Raw genomic sequence first — 15,933 nt, 5'->3', positions numbered from 1 at the left:
ATTTCATTTATGTTAGGTAGAATGCCCAGAGGGGACTGGGTGGTCTTGTGGCCTGGACCCCCTACAGATTTTATTTTTTTCTCCAGCCTTCTGGAGTTTTTTTTTGTTTTTTCTGTCCACCCTGGCCATCGAACCTTACTCCTTTTCTATGTTAGCTAATGTTGTCTTATTTTAATTTCTTATTTTGTCTTTTATTTTTTTTTCTTCATTATGTAAAGCACTTTGAGCTACTTTTTGTATGAAAATGTGCTATATAAATAAATGTTATTGTTGTTGTTGTTGTTAGCTGGGACAGATACCATCAACCATTGTGGCCAGGTAACCCATTATAAAGCAAGAAACAGACACAGAAAACGGTTTGGGGGTACATCTGTGACCCTGTGTAATAAAAATATACAAGAAGGAAAGGATCTTATTACAAAGATAAAGTAGACAACTTTTCAGACAAGAGTCCGATAGTGAACTGGCTCAAAGATGGCCGAACTGCTGGTCATATGGGTTCCAGGTAGGAAGGTACGAGTGCAGGAAGTGACATCAGAGGTGGAATGTCCATCAAAAGGAAGAGAGTGGGCATAAGCACAGGGTGCCAACCCCTAGTTCTGCGAGTAATTATTATTAGCAGAGGCTTTAAGCTGCCTAACAAATGTATTAGTGTGACAACATCCATCCAGGAGTCCCTTCACAGCTTATCAGTTCCATAATCATAGCACTCTATGGCTTCATGTTTACTTTATTTGTATATTAGAAATGTAAGAGTGAAAAACTTTCAGACAAGCAACTCAATCAACAAGATAATCAAAAGAGCAGGCTCAGTTATGGGATACTCTGGACCCACTGGAGGTCGTAGTGAAGGAGAGAATTAAAACAAAACTGAGTGTCATTATGAACAATGCTGCACATCCTCTCTCCGACACAACAACACTGAGGACTTTCAGACAATGAATTACTCAATCGATTTACAGCAGGTCAAGAAACACAATGGGGTCTCCATTATATCATCTGTAATATCCCTGTTCAGAACCTAATTGGGAAATGTTTTCTTTTGACTTTCCTTTATAGTCATTCTGGTGTGTGTTTAGACTAAAGTGTGTGTTTGTATACAGGTGTTTATTTATTTATCCATCTATTTATGTATTTATTTATTTATAGAGCTTCTGGGGACAAATAAAGTTAATCCTATCTAATTCTGCTATCTATCTATCTATCTATCTATCTATCTATCTATCTATCTATCTATCTATCTATCTATCTATCTATCTATCTATCTATCTATCTATCTATCTATCTATCTATCTATCTATCTATCTATCTATTATATAGTGCCTTTCACATCTATCTATCTATCTATCTATCTATCTATCTATCTATCTATCTATCTATCTATCTATCTATCTATCTATCTATCTATTATATAGTGCCTTTCACATCTATCTATCTATCTATCTATCTATCTATCTATCTATCTATCTATCTATCTATCTATCTATCTATCTATCTATCTATCTATCTATCTCTCATATAGTGCCTTTTCCTATCTATCTATCTATCTATCTATCTATCTATCTATCTATCTATCTATCTATCTATCTATCTATCTATCTATCTATCTATCTATCTATCTATCTATCTATCTATCTATCATATAGTGCCTTTTCCTATCTATCTATCTATCTATCTATCTATCTATCTATCTATCTATCTATCTATCTATCTATCTATCTATCTATCTATCTATCTATCTATCTATCTATCTATCTATCTATCTATCTATCTAATAGTGCCTTTTCATATCTATCTATCTATCTATCTATCTATCTATCTATCTATCTATCTATCTATCTATCTATCTATCTATCTATCTATCTATCTATCTATCTATCTATCATATAGTGCCTTTTCCTATCTATCTATCTATCTATCTATCTATCTATCTATCTATCTATCTATCTATCTATCTATCTATCTATCTATCTATCATATAGTGCCTTTCATATCTATGTCTCCATCTCTCTACCTATTAGATAAACAGACAAACAAACAGACATCCAAGCAGCTTACAATTTTATTTGTACAGATTGGCAAAAACTAGCAGTGTATTTGGCACTAATTGCATATTTCTTGGACAATTCCTAACCAATATCTGGTCACATGTTGTTTTTGGAGTCTCTTTGTCAAGAGCAACAGTACATCCAATTTAGCTTTTGATCCTTGCAGCTTGCTGAAATTCTGCACATTAGGCGTAATGCCTGTCAAACCTTCTTTTGTGCACCTGGTAATGCCAGGTCTCTGCCAGCTGGACTGTATAGCCTATTTATTAAAACATCCTAATCACAGGCTTGGCTTGTTCTCTGCTGATTCTTTTATGTTTTCTCTAACACATTTGGAAGCACCACGACAGGAATGTCTGATGCAGGTACTGCCCATAACTGTCTGTAATTATTCTACTGTATATACTCGCGTATAAGTTGGGTCTTGAGACCCAAAAAATCAATCATTAAATCAGACCCCGACTTATGCACCCGTTGAAAAATGTAACACTTAATTTTTTTATTTTTTTTTTGCCTCCTCCAATTTCTCACCAGGTTCTCAGACGCATCAAATTTTGTTGTGGCAACGCAGTTACCAATTTCTTTTACCACTTCATATTTTCTTCTGATTGAACGCTCCATCGTAGATAAGGGATGCTCTTACGATAAAGGTGTATGAGGGTGTGAGACACAAAAAACACTAAACAGTGCAAACGTCGCTTCAGAATAGTTCGTCTATCACCGTGTGGTCACATAGGCACAATACATAGAATAATAAAGGCCGTGTGCTCCGTGGTGACTCTCTCAGGTGGCCGTCGGCATATCGTAATCTCTTGGACCAATAGCGGGAGTTTTCCGCATTCAACTTATACAACCGACAAGCCCCGTGATGTCCCTCCATTGATGGATTAAATGCCAGAAGTCCACATGACCGTCGTCATCATCAAGTTCTTCCATGTGAACCCTGAATATCATGAGGACTGATTGAGGTCATTGATGTTAGGTAGAATGCCTAGAGGGGGCCGGGTGGTCTCGTGGCCTTGGAACCCCTGCAGATTAAATTTTTTTCTGTCCTCCCTGACCATCCGACCTTACTTTTATTCTATGTTAATTTGTGTTCCCTAATTCTATTTTCTTATATATTTTGTGTTTTTTTTTCTTTCTTCATCATGTAAAGCACTTTGAGCTTCAGCATTTGTATGAAAATGTGCTCTAGAAATAAATGTTGTTGTTGTTGTTGACATTATAAAATACCAGAAATTATAACGTAAAAAGAAGCCCCGACTTATCCATGGGAGAACATAAATGCGAGTTGTGATGGGCGGCCGGGTCCCATGCTCGGCCGGGATGCCCCTTCAACACTGGATCCGGGTGAGCAGCCATGGGATGCACTCTACGTCCCCCATAACGTGAGGTTGAGCCCTCCTGGGTTACATCGGGGCCACAGGTGTGAGACTTCAGGACTCTGACCTGTTGGGCTGGGTGGCCACCACCCGGAGGAGCTGCACGGCTTAACAAGGCTCTTTCTGTGGCCACCACGGAAGTGCTACAGGTGGTAAGTGACCTACAGTTAGGTCCATAAATATTTGGACAGAGACCACTTTTTTCTCATTTTGGTTCTGTACATGACCACAATGAATTTGAAATGAAACAACTCCGATGCAGTTGAAGTGCGGACTTTCAGCTTTAATTCAGTGGGGTGAACAAAACGATTGCATAAAAATGGGAGGCAACTAAAGATTGTAACACAATCCCTTCATTTCAGGGGCTCAAAAGTAATTGGACAAATGAAATAACTGGAAATCAAATGTTCATTTCTAATACTTGGTTGAAAACCCTTTGCTGGCAATGACAACCTGAAGTCTTGAACTCCTGGACATCACCAGATGTTGGGTTTCCTCCTTTTTAATGCTCTGCCAGGCCTTTACTGCAGCGGCTTTCAGTTGCTGTTTGTTTGTGGGCCTTTCTGTGTGAAGTTTAGTCTTCAACAAGTGAAATGCCTGCTCAGTTGGGTTAAGATCAGGTGACTGACTTGGCCATTCAAGAATTGTCCACTTCTTTGCTGTAATAAACTCCGGGGTTGCTTTGGCTGTATGTTTTGGGTCATTGTCCATCTGTATCATGAATCAATGTGACTGCTGTATTTAGCTGGATTTGAGCAGACAGTATGTCTCTGAACACCTCAGAATTCATTCGGCTGCTTCTGTCCTGTGTCACATCATCAATAAACACGAGTGTCCCAGTGCCACTGGCAGCCATCACACTGCCTCCCTCCACCGTGTTTTACAGATGATGTGGTGTGCTTTGGATAATGAGCTGTTCCACGCCTTCTCCATACTTTTTTCTTGCCATCATTCTGGTAGAGGTTGATCTTGGTTTCATCTGTCCAAAGAATGTTTTTCCAGAACTGTGCTGGCTTTTTGAGATGTTCTTTAGCAAAGTCCAATCTAGCCTTTCTATTCTTGAGGCTTATGAGTGGCTTGCACCTTGCAGTGCACCCTCTGTATTTACTTTCATGCAGTCTTCTCTTTATGGTAGACTTGGATATCGATACGCCCGCCTACCCCCTGGAGAGTGTTGTTCACTTGGTTGGCTGTTGTGAAGGGGTTTCTCTTCACCATGGAAATGATTCTGCGATCATCCACCACTGTTGTCTTCCGTGGACGTCCAGGTCTTTTTGCGTTGCTGAGTTCACCAGTGCTTGCTTTCTTTCTCAGGATGGACCAAACTGTAGATTTTGCCACTCGTAATATTGGAGCAATTTCTTGGATGTTTTTTTTCTGTTTTCGCAGCCTAAGGATGGCTTCTTTCACCTGCATGGAGAGCTCCTTTGACCGCATGTTGTCTGTTCACAGCAAAATCTTCCACATGCAAGCACCACACCTCAGATCAACTCCAGGCCTTTTATCTGCTTAATTGATAAGAACATAACGACGGACTTGAACACACCTGGCCATGAAATAGCCTTTGAGTCAATTGTCCAATTACTTTTGAGCCCCTGAAATGAAGGGATTGTGTTCACAAAATGCTTTAGTTGCCTCACATTTTTATGCAATCGTTTTGTTCACCCCACTGAATTAAAGCTGAAAGTCTGCACTTCAACTGCATCTGAGTTGTTTCATTTAAAATTCATTGTGGTAATGTGCAGAACCAAAATTAGAACAAAGTTGTCTCTGTCCAAATATTTATGGACCTAACTGTAATTAGGCTGCATTTATGGGGTGGCCACAAAAAAAGCCTGCAGCCACTACTCAAGGGCACAGAATCGGGAGGAAGAGGATGAGGTTGCCAGGGAGGAGTGGCGGTTTGAGAAGAGAGTGCTTTTGTGTGTTTGGTGCTTATCTTGAAGTGCTTGCTGGACTGTGTATTGCCTGTGGGGTTCACGGGGAAGACATGCCCCACAAGTGAAGAAAATGAAAGTCTTGTGCCATTTTACACGTGCCTCTAGAGTGAGTCTGTGCCGGGTCGGGTGCTAGATAGCGCTAACTTCACAGAGTATATACGGTAAGTTTTTTGTCCCAAGGGGGAAATTTGGCTTTTTACAGAATCCATCCATCCATGTTCCAACCCGCTGAATCCGAACACAGGGTCACGGGGGTCTGCTGGAGCCAATCCCAGCCAACACAGGGCACAAGGCAGGAACCAATCCCGGGCAGGGTGCCAACCCACCGCAGTTTTTACAGAATCTCTTTAAATAAATAAACACACACATACACTCACTGATAAACCAATTTTCACAATATCTTGAATGTGTGTTGCCATTGTTCCATCTTAAAATATAGACAATAGGGTATACATGACATATCAGGGGCGGCACGGTGGCGCAGTGGGTAGCACTGCTGCCTCGCAGTTGGGAGACCTGGGTTCACTTCCCGGGTCCTCCCTAAGTGGTGTTTGCATGTTCTCCCCGTGTCTGCGTGGGTTTCCTCCCACAGTCCAAAGACATGCAGGTTAGGTGGATTGCCGATTCTAAATTGGCCTTGGTGTGTTTGTGTGTGTCCTGCGGTGGGTTGGCACCCTGCCCGGGATTGGTTCCTGCCTTGTGCCCTGTGTTGGCTGGGATTGGCTCCAGCAGACCCCCGTGACACTGTATTCGGATTCAGCGGGTTGGAAAATGGATGGATGGATGACATATCAGTATCAATTCTCCCTCGTTGGATTCATGAACTGAATCATTACCCGAGAAGGAGTCACACAATTCTCATTCATTTCTTTTATGAACTAAATAATTACCCACACAATTTTCGTTCATTTGATTCATGAAGGGGCGGCACGGTGGCGCAGTGGTAGCGCTGCTGCTTCGCAGTTAGAAGGCCCGGGTTCACTTCCCGGGTCCTCCCTGCATGGAGTTTGCATGTTCTCCCCGTGTCTGCGTGGGTTTCCTCCGGGCGCTCCGGTTTCCTCACACAGTCCAAAGACATGCAGGTTAGGTGGATTGGTGATTGTAAATTGGCCCTAGTGTGTGCTTGGTGTGTGGGTGTGTTTGTGTGTGTCCTGCGGTGGGTTGGCACCCTGCCTGGGATTGGTTCCCTGCCTTGTGCCCTTTGTTGGCTGGGATTGGCTCCAGCAGACCCCCGTGACCCTGTGTTCGGATTCAGCGGGTTGGAAAATGGATGGATGGATGGATGATTCATGAAGGGAGCAGTTGCATAATTCTTGTTCGTTTGATTTGTGAACTGAATCATTACCCGAGATAAAGTCACAGAGTTCTCATTCATTGGAATCATAACCCAGGAAGGAGTCACACAAGTCTTGCCCTTTTCATTCATTAACTGAATCATTACCTGAAAAAGAGTCCCATAATTTTTGTTTATTTGATTCATGAAGTAAATCCTTACTCGATAAATATTCCCATTATTGATGTTCATTTGATGCCTGCGAAAGTCACAAATAACTTAAAACTACTGTGGCAACAGTGAGCAGTCCTTCTGAGGTTAACAAGCTACCTTAAAGAGTGACAGAATGAAAATCCATCCATCCATTATCCAACCCGCTATATCCTAACTACAGGATCACGGGGGTCTGCTGGAGCCAATCCCAGCCAACACAGGGCGCAAGGCAGGAAACAAACCCCAGGCAGGGCGCCAGCCCACCGTAGGAGAATGAAAATAAAGGAGACAAAACACAGAAAACGGGTTGAGGGTCCCACCTTGGTAACCCCAGATACCTGAAGATTAGCCCAAGATATAAAGCACATCTTCACAGACACGAGTTCAGAGCAGAACTGAGGAAAGGAAGCCGAGTGCTGGTTTATATGCAGGGTAGACAGGAAGGGGCGGGACCAGGAGCGTGAAAAACCGGAAGTGATGTCATTGGTGGTAGAGTCGTCAGTCGGCTGGTCTGCTGAGGGAGAAAGGAGAGGAAAGGAAAAGAGCACAGCAGCGCCAACCCCTGGCTGGGTAGGAGATCACACTTACTCAAGCCCGTACGCACACACACACACACACACACACACACACACACGTGAGAAGAGAGATGAAAACGCCATTCTGATTGCGATCTGATTGGTTCATGTTTACCACCTGTCCCCTTTCCTGTTTGGATCCGCCTCATGACAAATCTTGCTCTCTGATTGGTCACCTTTCACAGAAGAAAAATCACATTTCAACTTAGAGAACATCATTTGGCGCTTGGCACCGTGGCACTTGCTGTGTTGTTTACCTGCTCAGTATCTAAATTGCAGTTTTAATGGTGCATTACGTGTGCAGGAGGAAAATGATGTAGTGGTGCCTACAGTTCTGCGACATATCCCATAGCCAGCGGCATTACCATCTGTTTATGGAGGACACTTCCTTTCCCCGATTCCCCAGATACATGCATGCTGACAATAGGTGAACGGGTATGTCATATGCATTTTCAGTCATTTTATAATAATAATAATAATAATAATAATAATAATAATAATAAGAGGTGTCTGAGGGAAGCTTTCATTTCTCCTTCTGTCCTCATGAACGGCTGTCACACATGTGTGTCACACTAACACCCTCCTGGCTCATCACAAGTACTCAATACCCTGCCAGGGTGGGAGGGGGTGCTGTTGCTAAACAGCATCATCTTTTCTCTCCCCTGCAACATCGAGAAGACACACCCCTGGGGGGAAATTAGCCCCGCCCTGTCCAGTTATAAAAGTCAGACGCCTCCTGATGTCGCCGTCTCATTTGGACCTGACCCTGAAGAAAGCCTGATGGAGCCTCCTGTGACTGACCCGCTCTCAGGAGTCAAATCCAACTGTGAAGCCAAGGAGACTGCTTAGCTTGATTTGTGTTTTGTGCCCTTGGGCACTGATTCTGATTTAAAGTTGGTTAAAGAATTTAAAGGGGCAACCTATTGGCACCCCAATACTTTTGTGGCTCACCTTGCAATTATTTATCCATCCACAAGATACATAGTGGTGTTCAACCTCACTGCATCACATCTCATTATTATTATTATTATCATTAATAATAATAATAATAATAATACTACTACTAATAATAATAATAATAATACATTTTATTTATATAGAGTTTTTATAGGGTGGCACGGTGGTGCAGTGGGTAGCGCTGCTGCCTTGCAGTTAGGAGACCTGGGTTTGCTTCCCGTGTCATTTCCTGCATGGAGTTTGCATGTTCTCCCCGTGTCCACATGGGTTTCCTCCCAGAGTCCAAAGACATGCAGGTTAGATGCATTGGTGATTCTAAATTGTCCCTATCCTAACACAGGGTCATGGGGGCCTGCTGGAGCCAATCCCAGCCAACACAGGATGCAAGGCAGGAACAAATCCCCGGGGAGTCAGCCCACCGCAGGGCACACACCCATACACCAAGCACACACTAGGAACAATTTAGGATCGCCAATGCACCTAACTGGTATGTCTTTGGACTGTGGGAGGAAACCCACGCAGACACGGGAGGAACATGCAAACTCCATGCGGGGAGGACCCGGGTAGCGAACCCAGGTCTCCTAATTGCGAGGAAAAAGAAAAAAAATAATAAAAAATCAAACGTGTGTGCAGAACTTTTGTCTCCTACGTCTGTCTGTGTTGGGTTTGGGTGGCAGGAGCGCCCTCTGCAGGCCACAGAACACTTTTAAGCATAATTTTTCATCATAAGAATTAATTAAATTTAATTAACTTTTTTTTTTTTTTTTACCCGTGTGCCATTTTGCAGAGTGATAGAACGGGAAATTTATATGAATGCCTTTATTTGTGTTAAGAAAATTTTAGCGCTAGAGTGCCAGCACAGAAGGGAAAAGTGGGAAATTATAGGCTGGAAAACACCAAGCACAAAAAAAAAAAAGAAAAAAAAAGCGCCAACCAGAATAGGACTGAGTTTGTGTGACAGCCTGGGTGTAAGGAGCACTTAGCACGGTGACAACACGATGACAATTACGTGTTGATGTATGAGAAATAAAATCGAAAGTGGCAGGTGTCTGTAATCTTCCGAATGTTTACAAATAAAGATCAAAGACAATTACATTTAGTCGGTTTATTGTGTGCGCTTACTCAGCCTCCTAATCTGCTTTAGCTGGGGATGATTATATGCAAGGCTGCAGTAATGCTTATTATCATTTTATGCAATTTGCTTTTTTAATATGTGTAAATATGCTTTTTATACATATTGCAAAGGCCCTTTTTTTAGCACTGTGCCTTTTTGAATGCATTTTGTCTGCTTGAGGCCTGCATAATTTTCAATAATTCCCATTCCGATTCTCAGTCCTCAGCCCACTTCATTCTCTACACATTTTTTTGTATTGCAAATTTACTCTTAAATGGATAAATTGGTCATTTTTGACCATTAATCTCCTGTAGGAAAATGAGGGGTTTCTGTTTCGCCCAACCATGGACACCAAATAATGGTGTGTGGATGTGAGGAAAAGAATCATCAGTTTTGCCTTTGGTGATGCCAGTCATCCTCCAAAATAAAAGGATAAGTGTCTGTGTGTCCATCTGGTTACTATGTCTCTGTCATTCCAACAGATGGTGCACCACAAACATTTATATTAACATGATGTATTGTGTTCAGAGACATATGCATTGCATTTGTCATTTCAACAAATGGTGCATGAGCACACACACACTTACACACTTACACACACGCACGCATACAAGCACAATTACACACTCAGCCGCACACGCACTCACACAGAAACACATACACAGCACACACACTCGCACACAAGCCCACTTACACACTCACACACACACACACATCCACACAAGCATGCATACACACTCACAAGCACACCCACACATTTACACACTCACACCCACGCACACACAGTCACACACTCGCACACAAGCCCACTTACACACACACACACACACACACACGCTTACACACACACACACATGTATACTTACACACACGCACGCATACAAGCAAAATTACACACTCACCCGCACACGCACTCACACACAGAAACACACACAGCAAACACACACACAGCACGCACACACACACACACAATGCCACTTACACACTCACACGCACACACACCCACACACGCTTACGTACACACTCACAAGCACACCCATACACTTACACACTCACACCCACGCACACACAGTCACACACTCGCACACAAGGCCACTTACACACTCACACACAATGTCACACGCACACTCACACCCACACACACACATCATTTTGGATTGAGCTTTGGAGTAAAGTTCAGGCAGGCACAGGGAAAACTTTTAAAATTCACACAGAGAATGATCAGACAAGGGGATCTGAACCTGATTGCGTACAGCAGCAGCAGCATTATGGACCCCTGTGCCATCCTTGCTCCCCTACGGTATTTCTGGATACTGTAAGCGATCTGACAGGCGTGTAATTTCCGGCTTGTCTCTCAGTATCTGTCTGTGGGCAGATGCCATAATAGGCTGCCACCATTAGCTCTTCGGCAGATAATGGCATATCGTTTAGAGTGCTTCCTCCCGCTCAGCTTTGTGCAGAAAAAAAGGAAGCGACATGCAGAAAAACTCTACTTAAGAAAATATTACACAGTGAAAAAAAAAAAAGTTACATTTATAGTACAAAACTGGATTTTAGTCATAAGAAAAATACGGTGATGGTATTTTTCAGTCTATTTTATAACTTTTTGAAGGTGTATATCATACAGAAAATAACCGTTGTTTTGTTTGCAGTACGTTACAAAAGAATTGAAGATTTTACCATACGCTGAAATGCATACTGTAACAATTTTCTAATTATTAAGAAGCATAGACCAGTATACAGTTTGTATTCCAGTACAGACTGTGTGAGGAACGGCCGGCGTCTTTACAGGGAGAGATGACTATTGAAGGGCACAATCTCCCCCCAAACTGCAACTTGGTAGCCAATCCCCGGGTTGCAATGGCACCTCAGATTCCCACAGGGCTCTATGGGAATTACTATATGTTGGAGATGAGTCTAACTGAAGCCTGCAATACCAATGACATAGGCCAGGTAACAACTGCAACGTCAGTCACAAAACGCCCTCCAAAAAACTCTAACCTTAACCATTGTGTAACGGGACCCTAATGTTAACCACAGTCTAATACGATGACTGACGTTGAGGGCATTTCGTGATGTTGGGCATCACATGACTGACCTCATAGGTACTGCAGTCTGCAATCACACTCATGTTGATTTGTCAGCACAACCCTGTTGAGTTCCATGAATGCCACCAGGGGGAGCTGTGGGAACTGCAGAGCCCCGTCTGGAGTAATTCCAGACATCCCTAACAAGCCTCCTGGAATGCTCCCGGGTGCAGCTTAAAAAAGAAGGCAGAGTCAGGAGGGAGAGAGACGAAGCTCGCCAGGAGGAGTGGAGGCGAAACGAAAGAAAGAGTGAAAGAAGAAGTGCTTTGTGCTGTAGTCTTGGCCTATGCTGTGCTTGATGCTGATGGGAAACGGGTGGAAAACGTTACGTTACGCCATTTGATTTCATTCACCGAAAAGAATTTCCAAGTTTAATGAAGTGATTGCACGTTGTCTGGGGGAGAACGAAAGTTTCCCTTTGTGATGTATGGTGTGCCAGAGGTCGGCCAGTTTATTGCAAACAACCCACCATAAATTGGCTTCCATAACCTCAGAAAACCTTCAGCATTTGGGGGGGGTGGGGGGGGGGATTAGTTTACTTAAGTTTATTATTTTATTTCTCCACGTCACCAGGAACAAGGGGGTGTTCCCTTATGCAAATATTGCAACTGTATGCAAATTTAGGCAACAATGCCAAGAAAAATATAAACCTAGACTTTCTTGTATACTCAGATATGGGGATGGATATTTGAAAGAGGATGATTCTATTTTTATATTATGTACATTAAAGAACCATCGACAACAAATCAAAACAAATTAATAATATATTGAACAATTATTATAAAAGAAAAGTTGAATAAATCGGACTCTGCAGGTGCATGAATGAAAAAGTACCACTTCCGGATAGCGAAAATAGCCCAACAGTTGATATAAAATCTATGTTTTGTTCCTAATACTTATATGCAAAATTTGGTTGACCAAAGTAAAAGTGTACTCAAGTTATTGTGTTTACATAAACACACAGACAGAATTCCAACACTGAGATTCATCAACATCTCAAAATCGAATTTTTGGACAATTACAATGCTTTCTATAGGAGAAAGTAAATCGGACTCAGGGAGGTGTAAAACATCGAGATTCATCAACATCTCGAAATCGCATTTTTGGTTGATTACAATACTTTCCTAATGAGAAAGTAAATTGGACTCAGGGAGGTCTAAAACGTCGAGATTCATCAACATCTCGAATTCTAATTTTTGGACAATTACAATGCTTTTTCTAGGAGAAAGTAAATAGGACTCAGGGAGGTCTAAAACGTCGAGATTCATCAACATATCGAAATCGAATTTTTGGACGATCACAATACTTTCCTAATGAGAAAGTAAATCGGACTAAGGCAGGTCTAAAACGTTGAGATTCATCAACATATCGAAATTGAATTTTTGGTCAATTACAATACTTTCCTAATTAGAAATTAAATCGGTCTCAGGGAAGTCTAAAACGACAAGATTCATCAACATATCGAAATTGAATTTTTGGACAATCACAATACTTTCCTAATTAGAAAGTAAATTGGACTCAGGGAGGTCTAAAACGTCGAGATTCATCAACATCTCGAAATCAAATTTTTGGACGATTACAATACTTTCCTAATTAGAAAGTAAATCGGACTCAGGGAGGTCTAAAATGTCGAGATTCATCAACATATCGAAATCGAATTTTTAGACGATCACAATAGTTTCCTAATGAGAAAGTAAATCGGACTCAGGGAGGTCTAAAACGTCAAGATTCATCAACATATCGAAATTGAATTTTTGGACGATTAGAATACTTTCCTAATTAGAAAGTAAATCGGACTCAAGGAGGTCTAAAATGCTGAGATTCATCAAAATCTTGAAATCGAATTTTTACACAATTACAATACTTTCTTAATGAGAAAGTAAATCACACTCAGGGACATCTAAAACGTTGACATTCGTCAAAATGTCGAGGTTGAAATTTTGGACGATTACAATACTTTCCCTATACTTCGCATACGAGAAAGTAAAAAGAAAATGTTGAAGTTCTGAAAAATTGAATCCTACTCTATAGGGTAGCCACACAATTTATTTTACCTTAAGGGTGCACATTAATAAAAGATAAAATTGAAGAAAAAAGTACATAAAGCCAGTATACATGTGATCATTTTGTATTAAATTGATGTAAGGTATCTGTTTAAACGTGACAGTGGATTAGAGCAAATTGGACACTGGGTGTCAACAAATGGCAACTTTTCTTTTAACAGCTTGGTGCAGTAAAATGTGAAGATGTAATATGATTCCTTTTTGTTAGCATTTTTTCACTGATAATAATTTTTTAACAGATTAACAATGTAAAAAATATGATATTGGTCTGTAAGTTTAATTTCAGTGCATACTTAAACAGCACTTTAAGTTTTTACATTTTACTGTTGTTCACTGTCGCTATTTAACAATTTTACACTGGGAAATGAATGGCCATAACAGCTAAGCGTTGCCAGGCCCATCCAGAACTTGGATGGGAGACCACCTAAGAAAAGCTTAAGTTGCTGCTGGAAGACATGCTGGTGAGGCCAGCAGGGGGCGCTTACGCTGTGGTCTGAATGTGGATCCAGTGTAGTGACAGGGACACTGTGCTGTACAAATGGTGTTGTCCTTTGGATGGGACGTAAAACCGAGGTCCTCTCTCTCAATGGTCATTTAAGATCCCTAAAGAGTAGGGGGTATCCCAATGTCCTGGGTAAATTATCCTCTATGGCCAAGTCATTCTGGCCCACTAATCATCCCCTGTCTCTGATTGGCTGTCTCTCTTACCACCTCATAGCTAATGTGTTGCGAACGTACTGGCGCAAAAATGGCTGCTGTTGCATCATCCAGGTGGATGTTGAATTTTAGTGGTGGTTGAAGTGGCTCATCACTCATTATGAAAAGTGCTTTCAGTAGTGAGAAAGGCACTATATGAATGTAAAGAATTATTATTTATTTAGTTATTATTTTTTTTAACTGTGTAGTTTTTCTCCAGGCATCATTCACAGATGTTTGCTCTGAGAGTGTTGATGGAGAAGTAGATTGAAGTCCAGAAGGAGTTACATTGCATCTTTGTGGACCTGGAGAAAGCATATGACAGGGTGACTGAGAGGAGTTGTGGTATTGCATGAGGAAGTCGGGACTGGCAGAGATGTATGTAAGAGTGGTACAGGATATGTATGAGGGAAGTGGGACATCGGGGTGATGGAGGTGGGATTACATCAGGGATCGGCTTTGAGCTCTTTCTTATTTGCAATGGTGATGGACAGGTTGACAGACGAGATTAGACAGGAGTCCCCGTGGACTGTGATGTTTGCTGATGACATTGTGATCTGTAATGAGAGTAGGGAGCTGGTTGAGGAGACCCTGGAGAGGTGGAGATCTGAAGAGGAGCAGAGTGGAATGATGGTCAGTAGGAACACCAAGACAGAATACATGTGTGTGAATGAGAGGGAGGTCAGTGGAATGGTGAGGATGCAGGGAGGTGGGTGAGTTTAAATACTTGGGATCAACAGTACAGAGTAATGGGGATTGTGGAAGAGGAGTGAATAAGAGAGTGCAGGCAGAGAAGAGTGGGTGGACAAGAGTGTCAGGAGTAATTTGTGACAGACGGGTATCAGCAAGAGTGAAGGGGAAGGTCTACAGGACGGTAGTGAGACCCGCTATGTTATGTGGGCTGGGGTCGGTGGCACAGGAGACAGAGCTGGAGGTGGCAGAGTTAAAGATGTTTAGATTTGCATTGGGTGTGATGAGGATGGACAGGATTAGACATGAGGACATTAGAGGGTCAGCACAGGTTGGGAGACAGTCAGAGAGGCGAGATTGTGTTGGTTTGGACATGTGCAGAGGAGAGATGCTGGGTATATTGGGAGAAGGGTGCTAAGAATAGAGCTGCCAGGTAAGAGGAAAAGAGGAAGGCCTAAGAGAAGGTTTATGGATGTGCTGAGAGAGGACATGCAGGTGATGGGTGTAACAGATCAAGATGACAAGGATAGAAAGAAATGGAAGAAGATAATCCGCTGTGGCAACCCCTAACGGGAGCAGCCGAAAGAGGAAGAAGAAGATCCAGGACCAGATCCAGGCTTACTCTAGCACCTTACGATTAACACACACATACATAGTGTAACAATAGATGGCACTATACCAGCAGTTGACCCGTCACAGACAGACACGGGAGGCACACTAATAAAAACGCAAGTTTTTCTTTTTCTTTTTCTTCGCCTGTGGGTTATGCCTTCCCCATTTCCCACAGGCACAAGCTCTAAGCACACTCACTATGCTTTTTCTTCTCTCTTTTCTCCTTCACTCCTCTCTGGCAAGCTTTGTCTCCCTCCTCCCCACTCTGGCTCTCGGAGTGGTG

This window comes from Erpetoichthys calabaricus, chromosome 7 (genome assembly GCF_900747795.2).
Source record: "Erpetoichthys calabaricus chromosome 7, fErpCal1.3, whole genome shotgun sequence".
Lineage (NCBI taxonomy): Eukaryota > Metazoa > Chordata > Cladistia > Polypteriformes > Polypteridae > Erpetoichthys > Erpetoichthys calabaricus.
Note: the sequence above shows the minus strand (reverse complement) of the source record.